Raw genomic sequence first — 20077 nt, forward strand, 5'->3', positions numbered from 1 at the left:
CCATTTTTGGCTCTTCGTATACCTGTCGAAGAAACCTGGCAGGTTACTGGCCAGTGAATTTTATTTTATTATTATTATTTAATATATCTTTATTTATTGCAGATAGAGGGAAGGAGAGGGAGAGAGAGAGACAGAAACATCAATGATGAGAGAGTCATTGATCGGCTGCAGCCCACAACCCGGGCATGTGCCCTAACCGGGAATCGAACCCCGATCGCCTGGATCCTAGGTCGATGCTCAACCGCTGAGCCAAGCCCGGCTAGGCCTGGCCAGTGAATTTTAAAGATTCTCTTCAGGGTGATTAGTTTGGCTTGGGAGGGAAGAAGAGGAATAGCAGAGGAATAGCAACCTAGAATGGTCGGGGAGTAGACAGAAATCTGGTTCCTGTAGCTGGCAGATCTCACTCCCACATTTGGGCGCTGAATTGACTGAAAACCCAGTTGCTAGCCATTTCTCTTGCTCTCAGGAGTCAATTAAAGCTTCTCAGAGGTGATCTGATAGGCGGTCAATTATACTGTCAGTTGCGAAAGTTTGGGTTTTGGTGATTCAGTAGTTTATAAGTGAGAAGATTGTGAGATTGGCTATGTCTAAAACAAGTACTGGAAAATCAGAGTGGTCTCAGGTGGAGAATACAAAAAGGTAATTGAACAGGATTTGATTAGTTCACGTGATTTCTACTTCAGTGTATTATAAGGATTATTAAGGCTGTATGTGGCCTAAAGGTGAATGAATTGTAAGTTAAGAGAATTGTATGGTGACTGGATATATTAACAAGGTAAAAGTATGGGTTTTGTGGGCAAGTGCTTGATTGGCTCTGTTTCAAAAATAAGTAAAGGCTCATTTTTCTCGTCTAAATTAATTTAGGCAGGTCTATGAAAAGAGGAGAAACTTTTTGTTAGTAAATGATTTAAACTTGAAAAAAATTAAATTTGAAGGAGAATCTAAAGTATCAGACTTAACTGAAATGCAAGAGGGAATTCAATAGTATATGTCAGCGATTTTCCACCTTTTTCATCTCATGGCACACATAAGCTAATTACTAAAATTTTGTGGCACACCAAAAAATATATTTTTTGCCGATCTGACAAAAAATAGGTGTACTTTTGATTCCTTCACAGTGGACAGCTACTGTGCTGGCTGTTGTCATTTTTTTTTTTAATTTGAGCATCTAAGAGAAAAGAGGTCAGTGCCCCTGACAGAACAGTCAGGTATTGCGTGTTTTAAAAATTCTTGCGGCACACCGGTTGAAAATCGCTGGTCTACTATTGATTGTCCCGCTGGGTAGTGATGGAGGCCAGCCTGTGATGGATGGAGGAAACTATGCTGACAGCAAAAACAATAAGATATCTGGCACAAAGAGGGAACAGGACCTGCTATTCGGTTCAGAAGAGCCAGAAATTGTCAAACAAAAACAAAAACGATTGGCGGCATTTAAAATGCTTTTAGAAACAGGCTTTTGTATTTGGGGTTTTGTTCGACTGGTTTACAGGTTTGTGGACTTTAAAAAAATCTTTTCATTTTGTGTGTCAAAAAGCCATTCAGTTGATCAACCCCAGTCCTGGGCAATGGTTAGTTGGCACATCACTGGTGTGGCCCCGTGGGCGTCGTGTTTCCCAGGGCTTTATGGTGCTGCGGTGCCCTGGGTACGGTACGTACAGTGGGTGCAGATCGACCTGTGCCCTTTGCTTCATTTGTCAAGAACAGTATCCCCACAGGATCGTTCCCTCTGCTCAGGAGCTCCCGTACAGGAGTTAGCCAGGGTGTGGGTCACCCTTGATGATCTGGGGGGGCGGGATTGTGGCAGGCACCCCTGCCTCGGGCAGGAGTTTGGCCCTGCAGGAGAATAAGGAGGAATGGCAGGATGCTTGTGTGGGCTAGCGAACAAAATGGAACACATAGAGGATGAAGCTGAACCGCTGGGCAAAAATGAAACTGCTAAGTTCACTGCAGAAAAGGCCAGCAGCCCCTTCCCTGGAGGGCTAGGGGATATCACTGCTATGGGAGGGAGAGCAAGAATGCAAGCTGTAAGAGCAAAGTCAAGTGACCAAAAACACAGCACAGAGAAGTAATAATTATGTGTTGATTGGAACCCAAGAAACTAAAATAGGGGTGTCATGGATGGGCATTCACAATGTACACTTTTCCACCAATTCTTTGCTTCTTACTGGTTGTTTTGCCTTCACTTGATTGCTCCCCCCCCTCTTTTTTTTTTTTAATTGATCTTTTAGAGAGAAACAGAGAGAGAGAAACATCGATGAGACTCAATCAGCTGCCTCCTGCATTGCCCCCTACTGGGGATGGAGCCTGCAACCCAGGCATGTGCCCTGAGCAGGAATCGAACCAGTGGCCTCTTGGTTCATGGGTCGATGCTCAACCACTGAACACCACCAGCTGGGTGCTATCTCTCTCTCTCTCTCTCTCTCTCTCTCTCGATAACCCCCAACCTGTTTTCTAATAACATTCATTATCTGGGAGGTGAAATAACTTCAGGCTCCCCATACCCCCGCCTGGGGGTACAACCCAGTCCTCTCTTCACTTTCACAGCCTAAGGATTCCTGCCCTGTTCCACATTACTCAACAATGCTTTTCTCTTAAACAGCTCTGTGTTCTCTCCCTTACGGGTGGGAAAAGCTGGCTGCTACAGCCCATTTTAAGGACTTTCTATGAGAAGACTATTATTTACAGAGATTATGATGTGGAAACCTAATGGAGAAGGGCTCCCAGCAAGACTGGGAGCAGCTCCCATCGTATTGGTTGAGTTGAGCTGAGCCGGTATTTTCCCCATGTGGTATTTTCTGTGCCTGGTATGCTTCAGAGTGAGAGTCAGGTCTAGATAGTCTTAAGCCTGTGCAGGAATTTTGTTCCCTGGCCTCCCACTCCTCTGGTCTCAGTTACTAGCCCCTCCCCTGGGGCACAATGTAGGGTGAAGCTGGAGTTGGTCCATCGTCAAAATGGTACTGTTCTGGATTTTGTCTCCCTGCCTTGAACGGTGAGATAAACATACTTTTAATCCCCATTTTTTATGCACTCACTAGAAAGCAGACAGGGTTGTTCCAGAGTGGATTTCCTGTGTCATAGAAATCACAGATGGATAAAAGGGAAAACCAGCTGTGCACAGAGAGCCTGCCTGGGCTTACACATTCTTTCATACCCAGAGTCATAGGGCTTTATGGTCTATGTTCCCAAAGCCAGCTCATGTTTTCCTCCTTTGAATATGTTCATATTCAGAGTTTCAGAGCTGGGAGGAAGTAGGCACGGACCTGGGTGTTTATGCACTGGGGTTATCTCTGGATATCTTCACACACGTGGGGGCTTGTTTGCTTGAAACTGTGGCTGTACAGATCGAAGCAAGCGACTCCAGGGATACCCTTAAGCTTTGAACAACCGACTTGCCACCTACCAGTCCTTTCTCGTCCATGAAATGCAAAGCCTTTCTCCAGGAAAGCCTTACAGGTTGAGTAGAGCTGTGAGAGATGCCATTTGCCCCAGGCAAATCTGCCAACGACTTTCTCTTAGAATTCCTGAACCTCGTGCCTTCTAGAGGGAAAGTGCTTAAAGTTGGTGCTGGGCCCGTTTTTGTCCACCAGGATACATTGTGATTTTTCTCAGTCAAAAGGAAAAGTATGCTACAAATGCAAACTTACGAGTCTCATCCTTTCCATTTGAAACGCGTAGCCTGTTTTGAGGTTGTACAGAAGCTGCGTTTAGAACTGTGTATCATGGAGGTTATGTGAGCCCCTAGTCTAAGCGGGTGAGACGCAGAGCAGCAAACAATTAGGCAGCTGGTATCTTTTTTTTTTTTAACCCTCATCAGAGGATTTTTCTCCCCCATTGATTTTTAGAGAGAATGGAAGGGAGGGAAAAAGGGGGGGGGGAGAGAGATCAATGTGAAAGAGACACAGCGATTGGTTGCCTCCCACATGCACCCTAATGGGCCAGGGATTGAACCTGCAACCCAGGTACGTGCCCGTGACTGGGAATTGAACCCATGACCCTCTGGTATACAGGCAAATACTCTAACCACTGAGCCATGCCAGCCAGGGCGGGGATAACTTTTTGGTAGTTTCACCAGGCCCTTGATTCGTGATTATTTCTTGAATGCTTACTATATGCTAGACTGCCTACTACTGTTCTAGAAAATATTGATACAGCAGTAAACAAAAATATAGATTCTCCTATCCTTGAACTTAATAGTCGAGTGGATGGAGACAGGTTGTCAGTGGTAATAAGTGCTAAGAAGAAAAATGAAGTAGGGGCAAGGGTGGTGCTATTTTAGATGAGTTAGTGAGGGAATGTCTTTCTTATAAGGATGCCTTCGAGCAGGGACCTGAGTCAAGCGATGGAGCTAATCATGTGGATATCTGGAAGAATATCATTCCAGTCCAAAGGAAGAGTTTGGAAAGGTTGAGTTGGAAGTTGGACCAAGGACTGGCAAGGGGGTCAATGTGGCGGGTGCTGGGTGAGCCAGGGAAGAGTGGTGGGCAGTGGGGCCAGAGAGTTGACCGGGGGCAAGACTGTAGGGCCTTGTAGTGAGGAAGGTGGGAAGTGACTGAAGATTTTGAGCAGAATAGTGATATGATGTGACTTAGGTTTTAAAAGGATCACTGGCTGCCATGGTGTTGAATAGAGTATCGGGGGCCAAGACAAAGCAGGGAGACCAGTTAGGAATCTGTTGTGGAAGTCCAGGTCAGAGATCGTGGTCCAACTAGGGAAGTGGTGCTGGGAAAGAAGCGACCTAACTGGATTCTGGATATATTTCATAGATAGAGCCAACAGGGTTTTCTGGTGGATTGGATGTAGAGTATAAGAAAAAGGAGCTAAGGACGACTCCAAGTTTTTGTTTGCCTGCCTGTGTGCTTGTTTTTTTAAGCAACTGGAAAACATGGAATTAGCATTTATCGAGGTAGGGAGAAGCATAGTTTGGAGGGAAATCAAAAGTCTGGTTTTGGACATGGTACATTTGAGATCTGATTAGACATTCAAGCAGAGATGTCAAGTAGGTAATTGGTGACAAGGCAGCCAGGTTGGGTATAAAGTCAGGCTCTGGTGGAACCTGAGGACTCAGTTCATTCCACAGGCCTCACTCTATTCTAAATAAATGCTTAAAAAGTCTTCACCAGCCCTAGAATCTGCTGAGCATACAAGGCATGCTATGAACCAGAGATTGCCTGAACCATGGATGGAATAGCCAGTCCCCTGGGTCCAACTAACAACTTATTATTAACTGATGTTTATCGAGTGCCAATTCCATGCCAGGCACTGTGCCAAATGTTGGGTATTTGATAGAAAATGAGACATGCTCCTTGTCTTCGTACAATGTTTAGTCTTGTAGGGGATTAGGACAGGAGAATGGCAATTTCAGTACAATACAGTGGAGGTGGGGTGCAGGGTGCTATTGGACGTAAAGGAGAGGCACCTAATCCAGTCCCAGAGGGCAGAGGAAGTGCCGTTGTAGTTGACTCCTGAAGAATGAGTCCAGGTGGCCAGGTAAAGAGGTGTGAGAGGGGGGTGGAGAGCATTCTAGGCAGAGAAAAGAGCATGTATCAAGCAAAGAAAGTCTGTGCAGGCATAAGACAAAAGTTCAGTTAGCATGTCTGGAGTGCAGAGTGAATTGGGTAGAGACAGAGAAGAGCAAGTAGTGGCTGGAGGAGTGATCAGGAGCCGCACCATGAAGGATCTTCATGAGCAATGCTGGGACTCTGTTATAAACGCTACCGGAAGCATTTGAGTCTTAAGCAGAGGAAAGGGGTTACTGTAAAGGGGATTGGCGAGAGTGGCAATCTCACACTCATACTGCACCTATAAATGTGTCTATATAATACGAGGTAGGGCCTGGGTTTGCTTTGCTTACCCTCAAGCTAATGGGAGATGATCTCCACGAAGCTAATTACTTTGATGGAAAAGAGACACAGGATGCCTACATTTTATTTTATTTTATTTTTTATTTTTAAAAAATATATCTTTATTGATTTCAGAGAGAGGAAAGGAGAGGGAGAGAGAGAGATAGAGACATCGATGATGAGAGAGTCATGGACCCGCTGCTTAGCCCGCAACCCGGGCATGTGCCCTGACCGGGAATCGAACCCTGATCGCCTGGATCCTAGGTCGAGGCTCAACTGCTGAGCCACGCCCGGCTGGGCAGATGCCTACATTTTAATAGGAGGTGGGGGTGGGGGGGGAAGCAAGGTGAAGCACAGATAGGACAGCTTCCAGGAAGGGTAACTTGTAGTTATGGGGGGTCGGGAGCCAAGAACGGAAACCAGCGTTATAGTCTTTCTAAGTCTCTCTTGCTTTGTGCAATGTGTGTGCTGTGCAGTGTGTGTTTACGACAGAGCCTGGATTCCGTGTGAAGGTGCCAAGTGCTGGGTGTGTGTTTGGGAATGGAAGTTTGTGGTGGGAAGTTCTCCCTGAGTCTGTTAATGTGCAGAACTCTGGAATGCACACTGTGCAAGTACATACCTGCAGCAAAAAGGGAGGTGCGTGCAATGTGTCCTGGGAGAGAGCATGTGCCTTTGACAGCCTGCATCACAAGACACAGTCTCAAACAGACAAGTTATGGGTTCTGTTCAAATCTAGAGGCTCTTTTGGTTCACTTTGCACACAGCAGGCACTCACATATTTGTTGAATGAATCATTGTCTCACTTTTATTAAGATTCAGTCTTTTCTGGAAATAGATAGGTTTGGTTATATGTTTGAACTAGACGTTTTAAGAAAAAATAAACTTACAGCCAGCCAGGCACCAACATCCATTTACGAAACCTAGCAGTTTAAATCCTGTAATGAGGTTTTTAGGCTAGCTCGAGTCCTAGCTCATGTAAAAAACTTTCACTATATAATTTTATTCCTCAAACATTTACTGAACACCTCAGTCACACAGGCAGTACTGGACTCTTGCTGGTGGAACTCATTGACCTCTCCTCTGAGCCACTTTAGCCCGGGTGCTGCAATTAAGCTTAATTATATGCTGTCTTGTATTGTTCCTTAATTGTTGCATGTGCATTAATCCATTTCCAACTAGGATGATTGTTCCTTGGGGGCAGAGACTGTATTATAAACCTCAGGACAGGCAAGGGACTTGGCAGAGAAGAGACAGAAGTGAGTAAACACCCACTACTTGAGGCAAAAGGAAAACAAGAACATAAAGCTATTTATGAACTGTAGTGATACATAATATAGAAGATACCTTAAGAAAAGGGGAGCATACATTGTTGTTGATTAACAAAAATATTCCTTTAATGATAAAATGTAAAATTCGAGTCTGCACTTTCATGTTAAGGGTAGGGTTTGTGTATTAACATAATTGCTATGAGCCTCAAAATGCCTTCATTCTTGATGTTCTTTTCAATGCAAAACAAGAATGTTTCCTTGAAGATGAGAGTTAAAAGGTAGAACCAGTCTTTAGTGAATTATTCGATAGCAGAATTATCCTATAGCTGGATTTCTCAAAAATGGCATGATTGATATCTTAGGTAATTCTTTGTTGTGTGTGTGTGTGTGTGGGGGGGGGCTGTCCTGTGCACTGCAGGACATTAAGCAGCATTGTGAGCCTATACTTATTAGATGCTAGTAGCACCCCCTCTTTTATAACATCAAAAATGTCTCCAGACAGGTTCCTCAAAACACTAAAAATTGAGCTACCTTATGACCCAACAATTCCACTTCTGGGTATATATCCGAAGAAATCCAAAACACTAATTTGAAAATAGACAAGTGGAGCCCGGCCGGGCGTGGCTCAGTGGTTAAGCATCGGCCTAGGATCCAGGGTTTGATTCCCGGTCAGGGCACATGCCCGGTTGCGGGCTTGATCAATGACTCTCTCCTCATTGATGTTTCTGTGTTTCTCTCTACCTCTCCTTTCCTCTCTCTGAAATCAATAAAGATATATTAAAAAGAAGAAAATAGACAAGTGGAGAAAGAAGATGTGGTGTACACACACACACACACACACACACACACACACACACACACACACACACGGGAATGTTACTCTGCCATGAAAAAGAATGACACCTTGCCACATGCAACAACGTGGATGGACCTAGAGGGTAATATGCTGAGTGAGATAAGTCAAACAGAGAAAGACAAATACCAATATGATTTCACTTATATGCGGAGTGTAGAGGACAAAATTAAATGAACAAACAAAACAGAAACAGACTCATAGACACAGATAATTGCCAGATGGGAGGGGGTTGCGGGGCGGGGTGAAGGGATAAAGAAGTGCAAATTGGTAGTTACAAACAGTCCAGGGGATGTAAAGTACAGTATAGGGAATATAGTCAATATTGTAATAATTAGATATGGTGCTAAGTGAGTACTAAAATTATGGGGAGGATCACTTAGTAAGTTATACAATTGTCTAATCACTATGCTGTACACTTGAAACTAATATAAAATAACATTGAATGTCAACTGTAATTGAAAAAATTTGGATATAAGAGGCAAATTGGATATATACAAGTTAAAATATTTCCAAAATAGTGAAAAAAATGTCTCCAGACATTGCCCTCAGCTGAGAGCCAATGTCCTATAGGAACTTTGGTTTTATTTAGATATTTTTCTTATTTAACCAATGGTTGGAAGTAGGAGAAGGGAAATAATGTTTATTGCTTCTTTTGTTCTGAGTTAGGAATTACACCTATGTGGTGGTGGTGTTTTAATTTTATCTTACAGATAAAGAAGTTGAGGTTCAGAGAGAGAAAAGAAACTGCTGAAGATCATAAAGCTTGCTCAGCAGTTAAATCAGGATTGCCCACCAGGCTTGTCTGACGGCAAAGCCTTTAGTCCTTACCAGCACACTCCCCACTGCCTCGGCAAGAAAAACAGCATACCTCCCAGTGAAGGCTAACTGCGCATTCAGGAAGTGCGCCCCAAGATATTTCAAAACCTTTTGGAGAAGGGACATTATTACCCTTCCAGTCATTACAGTTATTTAAATATGAATATACAGGCCCACACGTATAGATCCTTCATTACCGTTGTGCCTCTCTGGTCTTATCTCTGAAAAACATAGAGCAACACAATGGAAGAGCTTCAATTCTCCTTGTTACCAGTTATACAAAAGCCAGAGCCTAACGGTGCCAAAAGCAACCGGTCTTGTTTACATAAGGGCTGGAAGCTAATAGTTAACTTTACCCCAGTCCAGAAAAAGTAAATAACGCCTCACTTAACAACTACAAACGAGTACCGTCGCGTAAAATGTCACAAAATGGAGAAAACATTAAATAAAAAGAAAAATGGAAAGGTTGGCTCCAGCGCTCCCTCTCCCTCCCGCTTCGGATCGCGCTCCGGCGGGTCCGGGCTGCGCGGCCTGGGTCCCGCCGTCCCCGCCACCCCGCGGTCGCGGCGCCTGGGGCGCTCTGGCTCCTTTCCCGCCCCGGGGCAGGCGGCCCCTCTCGGAGAAGCCCGTCCCAGCGCCGGGCCTGGAAAAACAACAGCGAGAAACTTTGGCTCGGTTGGCGGTTCAGTGGAAAAAAAGGCACTCAAGTTTGGTTCGGGGCTGTAGCCGCCGGTTCCGATTTGGGGGTGGGGGTGGGGATGGGAGTGGGGGTGGGGGGTGGGTCACAGCTCGGTCAGGTTCAATGGCGCATGTGCGCGAGAAGTCGCTAGGTAACTTATTGAGCGCCCACTGTCTACGAGCGGCCCGGGGGGGTGCACCCGGGCGCGGGCGCGGGCGCGCGGGGCGCGGAGAGGCGCTCAGACCGCGTGCGCGCGCGGAGCCTGAGGCTGGGGGCGGGGAAAGGGGCGGGGGCGGGGGCAGGGCGGCGGGGGGTGTGTGTCCGGGACTCTCGCTCGTTCGCTCACTCGCTGGCGCGCTCCTCCACTCCCTTCCCGGGCGGGAATCCGGGCCGGGTTGCGGCGCGGCCGCGTACGTGAGCGCAGAGTCCCGGAGAGGGAGGGCAGGCGGGCCAGGTGGGCGCGAACGAAGCCTCGGCTGGCCGGCGACCGGAGCGGAGCGGCGGTGGGCCGCGCCGGGTGGGTGTGCGGGGCGGCGGCTGCGCCCGGAGGCGAGCGGAGCGGTGCCAGCGGAGCTCCCGGCCCGCGCGGCTGCTGGTGGCGGGGCGAGGTGAGCTGCGCGGGGACCGCGGGGCGCCGCAGCCCGGGGACGGGGGCGGCCTGGGAACTTCCCACGCTCCGCACGCCCTCGGGGGCCGGTCGGCGGCCTGAGGGCCCGGGAGGCCGGGGCGCGGGCAGTGGCGGGTCGGGGCGCGGGGACGCTGCGGCAGTGCGGGCGCTCGCTCGCTGGCTGGGTGGGTGGGGGTGGCCGCCCGCCTTCCCGTGTGCCGCCTTGTTTATCTCGCTCGCGAGGCACCCCCTCCCCAACTTTGAACGGCTGTCCAGAGTCGCCCCTCGGCCGGAGATCGACCTGCCCCTTCCCTGCCCCTTTCCGGCTGGGCCCGCAGCCCGGCCCTCCCGCGCCCCGCGCGTTCCTGCCCACTCCCCCGAGCGAGCGAGCGAGCGAGCGCTGGGCTCCGGGACGCGCGGCGCGACACACCCTCCGGCTCGGGGGCTGGCCCCCACCCTGCCTGTCCCCTTCTGTCCACCGCCACTTCCTTCCGCGCCGTTGAACTCTGCTCTCCTCCCGGGTGGCCCCTGCCCCTCCCAGGAGCTGGCACTGTGGGCATGGGGGGTGCCCGGTGGGGGCCTGCAAGGGGAGTTTGTCATGTGCAAACGATTTTCAAAGGCAGCATTTCCTTCCCCGCCTTGGAGTTCAGGGCGCAGCGCCGTCACGTTAGGATCGACTCAGAAACCTAAAGAAGCCCACCTGCCGGGCGGCGAGGGGGGGGGGGCGCCTCCGTGATTCCAGGCAGCCCTGGCCAATTCCTGTTGGCTCTGGAGCACTTCCACCAGGCGGGCATGGTGCCAGGCTGCCAGGTGAAAGGGCTGCCTATAGGCCACCACTACATTCTTTACAACCCCTCTTTCCAAAAAAAGTGTACGTGGTGTAGTTTGCCTGAGAGTGAGTGATCAACAGATACTGAAGGCCTCTTTGACACCTTCCTAAGGTGTTGTGTAAATAGAGGTTTGGGTCTCAAGGAACTTGAAACACAAGGAAACATAGCAATTAAGTTCAACTCCACAGGTACTTTTGAGAGGCTGCTGTGTTCTTAGCACCATGCCAGGCTCTCTGGGAGATAAGAGGCACACAAATCTGAGGCCTTGGAAAGCCTGTTGTCCAGGTGGAAGTGATTGCAGAGCTCAAGTTCAAATTAAACGTGTTATGGCTGCCTAAATTACTGTGAATGCTGGGGGTAGGGGGGATGTCAAAGGAAAGGTTCGAGTTAGGGAACGGATTTACAGTACTAAGTTCTGAAATAAGTTATGCACTGGAGAACTCACTGGCACAGGCCCAAAGGCAGGAGAGGAAGTAACAGGTGCGAGAGGTTGCAGAGGGACTACCAGCGGAGAAAGGGTCTCAGCGGTGATCGCAGTGAGGGAGGTTACAGAAGATGATGCCCTCCAGGGTTTATAATCCCACGGAAGGGACAGGAAGATCGGAGAACCCAAGGTAGGGCACTATTAAGTTAAAATGCAACATATAAAATAGGTGCTATTTGAGTTCAGAGAAGGGATCTGTGGGCAGGAATCACCAGGACTATATTCCTGGAGGACGAGACCCTTGAGATGGGCCATGAGGTGCGAATGAATATGGCTTTCCCAAGGCAAGGAGGTGGCCTTGGCCAGACCAGGGAACATTTCCTGAACAGCGGGAGATAGAGATGGAGAGGAACAATGGTTGAGATTGTGAAAGTCCTAGAAAGCCAGACTGAGGAATTGCACTTTACCCTGTGTGTACTGTGGACATATTAAAGTTTTTGAGCCAGGGAGTGACATAATGAAAGGGTATTTGGAAAGGTTTTTAAAAGCAATATTAGGAGACACATCAGCTAGGCAGTTACAGCTGTGGCGTGCCCAGGGTTTGGACTAGGCTAACTGGAAATGGAAAAAAAGGGTGAGTTTTAGAAACATTACTGTTGAAATAATTTTGTGACGGGCAGGGTGAAGGAAAGAGATGAATGGAAATTAATTCCTTGTGAAAATCGATTACACGCCAGGACCTTGGAGTTGCTATAGTTAGTAACTCGAGAAATGGAGAAATCGGAAATGTGTGTTTTGGAGAGAAGTAATTGACACTCAGGCTGCAGAGAAGTTTTGTGTTTGCCAAGACATCCAGGCATAGGTGTCCTGCAAGCAATCGTGACTCTGAGATTGGGGGTGGAACTAGGGTGTGTAGTGTGGGAAAGGCTGCCAAAGCTGGGAGAAGGAAGGCCCTCTGGAGATACATGTGGCATCTTCTTGGTCTTAGGGAGGCATTAGAGGATGCTAGTGAGAGTCTGAATTGGAAAACTGTTCTGTATTGCTATTCGAATGACATCACCTGGACCTAAACCTGCAGTTGGCAGAACAGCTCTGGGAAATTGAGGGTCCAAGGAGAATGGGCCGCTTATTCCTCTAACCATGAGGGTGATTGAAGGGGAGTAGAATGGAATTTGCTAAAGACATAAATTGTTGGGTTTTGAAACAAACTGAATTTGCTTCCCACTGAGAATTTCAGGCTAGTCCTGGTCTCCCATTCGTGGGTGGAGGTGGGGAGCAGCTATATGATCTAAAGGAGCAAGGAGGAAATTTTGGGCTTAGGGATATTGCCTTTCCCAGGGCCAGCCAGGCCAGTCCCAGCTGGAACCATTGCCAGTTCCCAGGAATCCAGCGACCTGCTGGCAAAGGTTTTTCCTGCGCTCTAAATTCTGCTTTCTTGTTGCAAGGGTGACTTAGGGTGATTTGCTGAACAAATTCCCCCAGCCTCAACTTGCAACATCTAAGGGCTGGTGAATTTGAAGGATGATTGCAGAAAGTTGCAGAATGAGTAGAGAATGTAATTGCAGTTCCTTAGCCCCTCTGTTTCTCTCAGATGCAGGATTGGTGAACTAGCAGGGGAAGGGGATTTGTATAGGAAGAGGTGTCCATCAGATATTTTTTTCTTTATAGGGAGTATATGACAGTTAAAAAAAGCAGAAAGGAGTAGTTGAGCTAATATACTCTTTATAGGGCAGTGTTTTCTGCACTGGTTTGACTGCGACCTGCATTAAGAAATAAGATTTACATCATGGCCTAGTCCATTCAGTCATGTATGTAAAAAGCTAATTCAAGTTCATAAAGTACTACTTTCCTCGGCTTGGTGCAGTCTCCTCTGATACTTTTATTTTCTATTCTGTTATTTTGCATTTAAAAATTCCTGTTGCCTCCCACTAAATTGGTTTAACCACGTTGTAATGGATCCTAACCCACAGTTTGAAAAATGCAGTTGCAGAGAATTTTCACATGTTGGAAGTATTTATTAAGCTGCTCATGTGCAGAGCTACCCTTACTAGTGCTGTAAGTGGAAGGAGGCGTGAGGAAGAGACAAAGTTGACAGGCTAGTTGGAGAGTTAAGGTATACCTATGATGAAGGAGCAGCGCAAAATGATTAAATGCCTCAATGAAAAAGAAGTACCCATGGAGTTCAGAGGAAGTGACTTGGAAAAACTGTTTGGAAGGAAGTCTGGGATGAAGCTTTTCAGGTGCCTCATGGTGCTGCACAGGTGGGAGGTATAGCTTGGGCAGTCTTGGAGTTGGGCATGTACATGGTGCTGTGTGTAAGAGTGTTGAACAAAGTAGGGGAGAAATCAGGTTGGCAAGGTGGGTTAGGATTAAAATGTAGTGTAGGGGTTATAAATAGGTGGCCCAAAGAACGTGTTCTGTCTTCAGACATGTTGTAATTTGGACTACCCAAAGGCTTTTAAAATGTGGGAGCAATCCAGGAAACCTCCGGATTCGGGATTGTCTTAAAGAATCAGACCAGGCAGGCTTCTGGAGCTGAGTGGTGGCTGCTCCCTGGATATGGGAGACAGGTCTCGTGGTCTCCAGTTGTCATAGTCCCAGTGCTCCCTGTTGCCTCAATTCAGTCTCTATATTCCCTGCTTAGTCCTGCAGGTCTTTGGGTTTTCGACCTGAGTCTTTAAGAGGATTCAGGTAGGGGCCTGACATTATGGAACCTCCTATATTTGTGTGCAAATGGTTTGTTTCACGGAAGTCCACAGCACTTTCTGGTTTGCTGTTGCCTGGGACTTTGCAATATTTTTTGATTGATTGGAATAGTACTAATTAGAGGGCTTTGTGGCATATTCTCTATAATGAAGCAAATTTCTAGTGACCCCAAGATCTCTCAAGCCTTCCCATTTTCCACTACTAGCTGCCATGGTTAGATCATGTCACGTACCCTCTAAGAACGACGTCGAGGTAATAACTTGGTGAGACGTGAGTCATGACTGCCAGATGCTGTATGACATTAGACTGTCAGGAGCTTTGGCTCTGTGAGTCAATAATAAAGAACTAGCAAGGAGAGGAGCTGTGTTACTTCTCTTATGTCCTTCTAGGATGGCGGCAGAGGGTCGGCCTCCAGGATCCTGAGATTCATAATAAATACAGAATAACTGGTCCAAGCCCAGGTGTTAATGCAAAAGACTCCTGGAAACCTAGGCTGCTTTTAGGACCAGCTGAAGTGAGTAAGTTCAGGTGTCTGTGGTCCTGAGACAGTGTGGTTTACCCTGGGAGTCCATAACCACTAGTTATGCTTCCCCAGGTGAGCTCCAGGTGAGAAGACTGAGCAAAAGCCACCCTGTTTTTCACAGGTTGCACAATCTGATTATTTTAAAACGTGGCTTTTGGAACATTAAAAAAAAGTTGAAACTGAAGTGCTCTTTGCTTAAAAATGTGTGGCCTGAGGATGCAAGGATGAACAGAAGTCTGCCGAATCAGATGACATGAAACCCATTTCCTGTTTTATGTGATGGGTCGGTTACTAGATCAGAGAAATGATGTAGCAGCTCTGGTACACTTTGGCTTTGTAGGAAAGTACTTAACAATTTCTTAAGATGTGATGGTCCATATTAAATAAGTGGTAGAATATGAGCTGGATAGTGTTAATTTATTTTGATGGTGTTATTAATAGGCAAAAACTGTTAATTAGTGGCAGTGAGTCAGCCTGGAAGGGGGTCTGAAAATGAGTGCCATAGGATTCTATTCTTGGCCTTGAGCTGTCCACCATTGTTGCAGTGTTGTGGATGAAGGTACAGAAGGTGTGTTTTGTCAGTCTGTTGGTGGCACAGAGGTGGGAAAGATTGCGTATTTAGTAGATAAATCAAGGTTCAGAATCATCCAGGATAAGGGCCGAAATTAAAAAAAGAAATTCAGTAAGAGATCCATGTAAAGTCTTGATTTAGTTTTTAAAATTTGAATTGTAACGTGTCAAGATGTTCATAGATCCTGGTCAGATAATCCCACTTCTAGAGATATAACTGAGACCGTATCCAAAATGTAGATGCTGTTTTATGCACACAGATTAGTCAGAGTTTTTTTCCTAAACGATCATGAAAAATTGGAAATAACTAAATAACCAATGGTATGAGTGAGCCGGAAGTAATCTATATGTGATTCATATGAATGTGTCTTTATAATAGACTATTATGGCCATTAAAATAATGGTTAGGAATAATTTTAAAATAACATGGACAAGTATTTCTGCTAAAAGTTAAGGAGCATCTGCAATATGTTTTCAAATCTTAAACAAAAGTACATAGAAAATGACTGGAAGGAAATGACTAACTTTAATACCGAAATATTTAATACCTGTTGCTTCTTGATGGATCAAGTTGAGTGACATTCTTTCTTTACATTTAAAATTTATTATTTGTATTTTTATAATGTGTGTGTATCACACTGGAAAAACACTGCCATTCTATCTCTCTATCTATCTATACACACATTTTCTTTTTTAGAGCAGTTTTAGATTCAAAACAAAATTGAGAGGAAGGTACAGATTTCCCATCAAACCTCCTGCCCCCACACATGCATAGATAGCCTCCCACATTATCATCATCCCTCACCAGAGTGGTACATTTGTTAACAACGGATGGACCAACATTGACACATCACTGTCACTCAAAGTTCATAGTTTACGTTAGGGTTCACTCTTGGTGTTGTATTTTCTGAATTTGGACAAATGAAATGTGTCCACCATTATAATATCATATAGAGTGTTTTCACTGCCCTAAAAACCTCTGTGCTCTGCCTGTTCATCCCTCCCTCACCCCAGCGCCCTGGCAGCCACTGATCTTTTTACTGTCTTGACAGTTTTGCCTTTTTCACAGTGTTATATAGTTGGGATTACAAAGTATGCAGCCTTTTCAGTTTGGCTTCTTTCACTTAGTAAAATGCATTTAAACTCCCTCCATTGCTTTTCATGGCTACATAGCTCTTTTCTTTTTTAGTGCTGAACAATATTCCATTGTCTGGATGTACCACAGTTTATTCTAAATTTACCTATTGAAGGACATCTTGGTTACTTCCAAGGTTTGTCAGTTGTTATGAATAAAGTTGCTGTAAACATCTGTGTGCAGGTTTTTGTGTGGACATAAGCTTTCAACTCCTTTGGGTAAATACCAGGGAGTGCTATTGCTGGACTATATGGTAAGAGTATGTTTTGTTTTGTAAGAAACCATCAAACTGTCTTCCAAAGTGGCTGCACCATTTTGCATTCCTACCAATAGTGAATGAGAGTTTCTGTTGCTCCACATCCACCCAGCATTTGGTGTTGTCAGTGCTCTGGATTTTGGTCATTCTAATGGGTGTATAGTGGTGTCTCGTTTTAATTTGCATTTCCCTAATGACATGTGATGACATCTTTTCATGTGCTTTTTTTTGTGTGTGTGCCGTTTATAGGTCTTCTTTGGTGAGGTGTCTGTTAAGGTCTTTGGCCAATTTTTTAATCAAATTGTTTTCTTGTTTTAAGAGTTCTTTGTATATTATGGATAGTAGCCCTCCATCAGCTGTATCTTTTGCACATATTTTCTCCTAGTCGGTGGTTTCTCTTTTCCCCCCTCTTAAACACTGCTATCTTAAAACATTTTATTGTTCAAGGACAGGGTGGGGAAAAGTGGATGGTTCATTCAGTGGCATATCTTGAGTACCTACCTGTTCTCTGTCACCTATGGGATGAGGCACTGGAGTCACAAAATAAGACGTAGTCCCTGATCTGAAATTGATAATCCAGTTGAAAAGGGCAGACACACAGGTGAACAGAAAAGCACAGTGTAACCCTGGTACTCCAGGCACGCTGAGGAGGGGCAGATCATGTGGGGGAAAAGTTTAGAGATTGTTCTATTGTTTGTGAGTTTAATGTGAGCCCTCAGTGGGAAAAGGCTTTAAAAATTGACTCCACTTCTCACCTGGATCAGGAATTCATCCATCCAATCACAGGACCTGGTTTTAATGACCTCTGCTGGTCCTGTGACATTTGGACCACTGTGGGCCATGATTTATAAGAGACATGAACCAGCAAGACTATCCACAGGAAGGCGACTAGGATGGTGTAGAATCTGGAATGACTGGAGTGTACTCCTTTGGTGGGGACACAATAGAGCTTTCAAATGTTTTCATGGTTATCAAGCGTAGGGAAGAGTAGACTTGTTCATATTTGCTCCTGGTGTTGGAATTTGACCAATGGATGGAACAATGGCTTTATCTTCTGTAGCTTCAGATTCCTCATCTGTAGAATGATTACACTGAAGTTGATGAGTTTTAAGCTTCCTTTTAACCCCAAAGACTAGGAGAACAGATTTCAGTTCAATATGAAACAGGATTTTCCAGCTGGCAGAGTTACCCAACAGTGGAAACGTTTGCCCGTGGGATAGTGAGCTTCCCATTGTTGGAGGTATTCAAGTTGGGTTGAATGCTGTTGAGTAAAAATACTGTAGAAGAGAAGGACGGGAATTGGGCTGACCTCCAAAGTCCTTCCCAACTCTTAGGGCCAGGACATTAGGTGACTTGCCACAGCTGAAAAATAATGTGGAATAGGGGCCCTACCTCTAGTTGCATAGTATCTGAGTCAATATCATCATGTCAGCTCTTTTAAAAATGTTTATAAGTGGGTCCCAACGTTTTCGAGAGACCCTTCTACGGTCACTTTAGAAAGGGTGAAGAAAACCATTCCTTGTTGGGTTAGGACTCAGTTAGTGACCACAGGGCTGCTGAACATTGAATTTGGTCTTTAGGAAAGCAAAACGATTGGGGCATGGGTGGAAATGGCAAATAATAATAAATAAAATAGATTGACGCATAAAAGACTAATGGGTGTATTGGCCAGTTCTAGTTGGTATAATAAATGAATCAACATGGGGCCCTTTAATTGAATGATGGGTCCTCTGCTTGGCTGTGGGGGACCTGGGAGTCCCCTTGACCATCTCCTTTCTGTTTCCAACACTGCAGATTTATATCACCATGTATAGCACTGTAAATACCATCCTGACGCCTGGGAAGAGACCCAGCCTTGTGATTGCTCTGTGACAAAGAGGACAGGGGATGGGTAAATTTAAAGAAACTTGAGTGGGATTTTCCCGGAATGCATATATATATATATATATATATATATATATATATATATATAGTTTATATCAGACAATAAGTTTGTGGTTTGAGTTAAACATTTTTCACTTTGCATTTTATTTATTTATAACTTACATGTAGAAAATTTGATTAGTTTAATTTTGCCTAAAGTTTACTTAAGTGTGTGGCCGATTTAGAAGCCACCCTAATTATTTAAAATTTTTAGATTTTCTTCCTGATATTTTTGGATTACTCTTTTTTACCATTGTGGGCACTGCCAGGACTAAATCACATAGCAAACCTTTCTTAGAGAGCTCGGCAAAGAGAATAGAGGTTTATCTCATCTTCTAAGAACATCACAAGATGATTTCTGTCCCCACGTGATCCAGACTCACATTTTGGCATTTGAAAAAAATCAGTATTTGGCAAGAAAAGTGCTCTCCACATCGAGTAAAGCAATTTTGGGGTGCACCACTTAGGGAATGGCAGTTTTAGGAGTATGTAAAACTATAGGCAGAACTTCATTATTTAGAACTAAAGTTGGAAACCTTTGTGCATTGGTGATAAGGGGTCCAGTTTTCCTTTATCTCAGTATCACTTGGGCCCCACACAGCGTTGGCACATCAGCTCTGCTTGTTGAATTGCTATGAATTGGTTCCCCGGGCCACTTAGAGTGGGTATGGGAAAAACTCAGGCTACCATATGCTTAAAAAATATTTTTAAAGCAAAATACAATGAGAAATAACAGTTCTCAGCCTTTTTTTGTCCTTTGAGTATTGGGAAGTCATAAAGCACTTTTAGTAAAAACAACCACATCCAGCGGCTGTTTTTCAAAGTGCAAGGGGAATGAGAAACTCCTGCTCCTCTATCTATTTTTCTTCTGTTGCCGAAAATGAATCGCTGTTGGTGTGCCGTTCTTAAATTCATGGGTCCTCTATCCATTTTAATCTTGTTATCTATTTTTATGGTGACTGTCACCATGGTACTCTCTGCTCTCTGCATAGCATAACAGAGATTTCGAATGTCTGATAGGGCAGCTCAAAGTTCTGCTGCAGCTGGCAGAGAAACAGTGTTTGAGTAGCTTTTTTTTTAAATTGAGGTATAATTTGCATACAGTGGAATGCTCAGATCTTCAGTGTGCTGGTTAATCAGTTTTGACAAATGCATTTCGAGACAGAACATTTCCATCACCCCAGAAATGTTCCTTGTGACTCTATCCAGATTATCCCCCCTCCCCTCAATCAGAAGGACTACACTTTTGATTTCTATCACCCTGGGTTAGTTTTGCCAGCTAGGTTCTTAATATTTGAATTTTATGTTTCTGAGGACTTTATACATAGCGCTTTGAAGAGGTGTGTGTGTGTGTTTAAAAATCAGTATCCTAGCCTGGCCAGGTGTGGCTCAGCATTTGAGTGTTGACCTAGGATCCAGGAGATCGTGGTTCTATTCCTGATTGGGCCACATGCGCGGGTTGTGGGCTCGATCCCCAGCGGGGGGCGTGCAGGAGGCAGCCGATCAGTGACTCTCTCGTCATTGATGTTTCTATCTCTCTCTCTCCCTTCCTCTCTCTGAAATCAGTAAAGACATATTTAAAAATAAATAAATACATAAATAAATAAAAATCAGTATCCTAGCCCTGGCCAGTGTGGCTCAGTG

The 20077-nt window shown here is 45.3% G+C and overlaps 1 protein-coding gene across 1 annotated transcript in view; it reads left to right on the forward strand.

Moving 5' to 3' along the window:
* The first annotated feature begins 9917 nt into the window (after positions 1-9917).
* Positions 9918-20077, forward strand: part of ZNF395 (zinc finger protein 395) — a 38284-nt gene continuing 28124 nt past the window's right edge. The window contains exon 1 of the mRNA XM_081135674.1: positions 9918-10067. The gene's annotated coding sequence lies outside the window, so the exon portion shown is untranslated. The remainder of the gene's footprint in view (positions 10068-20077) is intronic.

The sequence above is a fragment of the Miniopterus schreibersii genome (assembly GCF_964146895.1).
Source record: "Miniopterus schreibersii genome assembly, chromosome: 4".
Classification (NCBI taxonomy): Eukaryota; Metazoa; Chordata; class Mammalia; order Chiroptera; family Miniopteridae; genus Miniopterus; species Miniopterus schreibersii.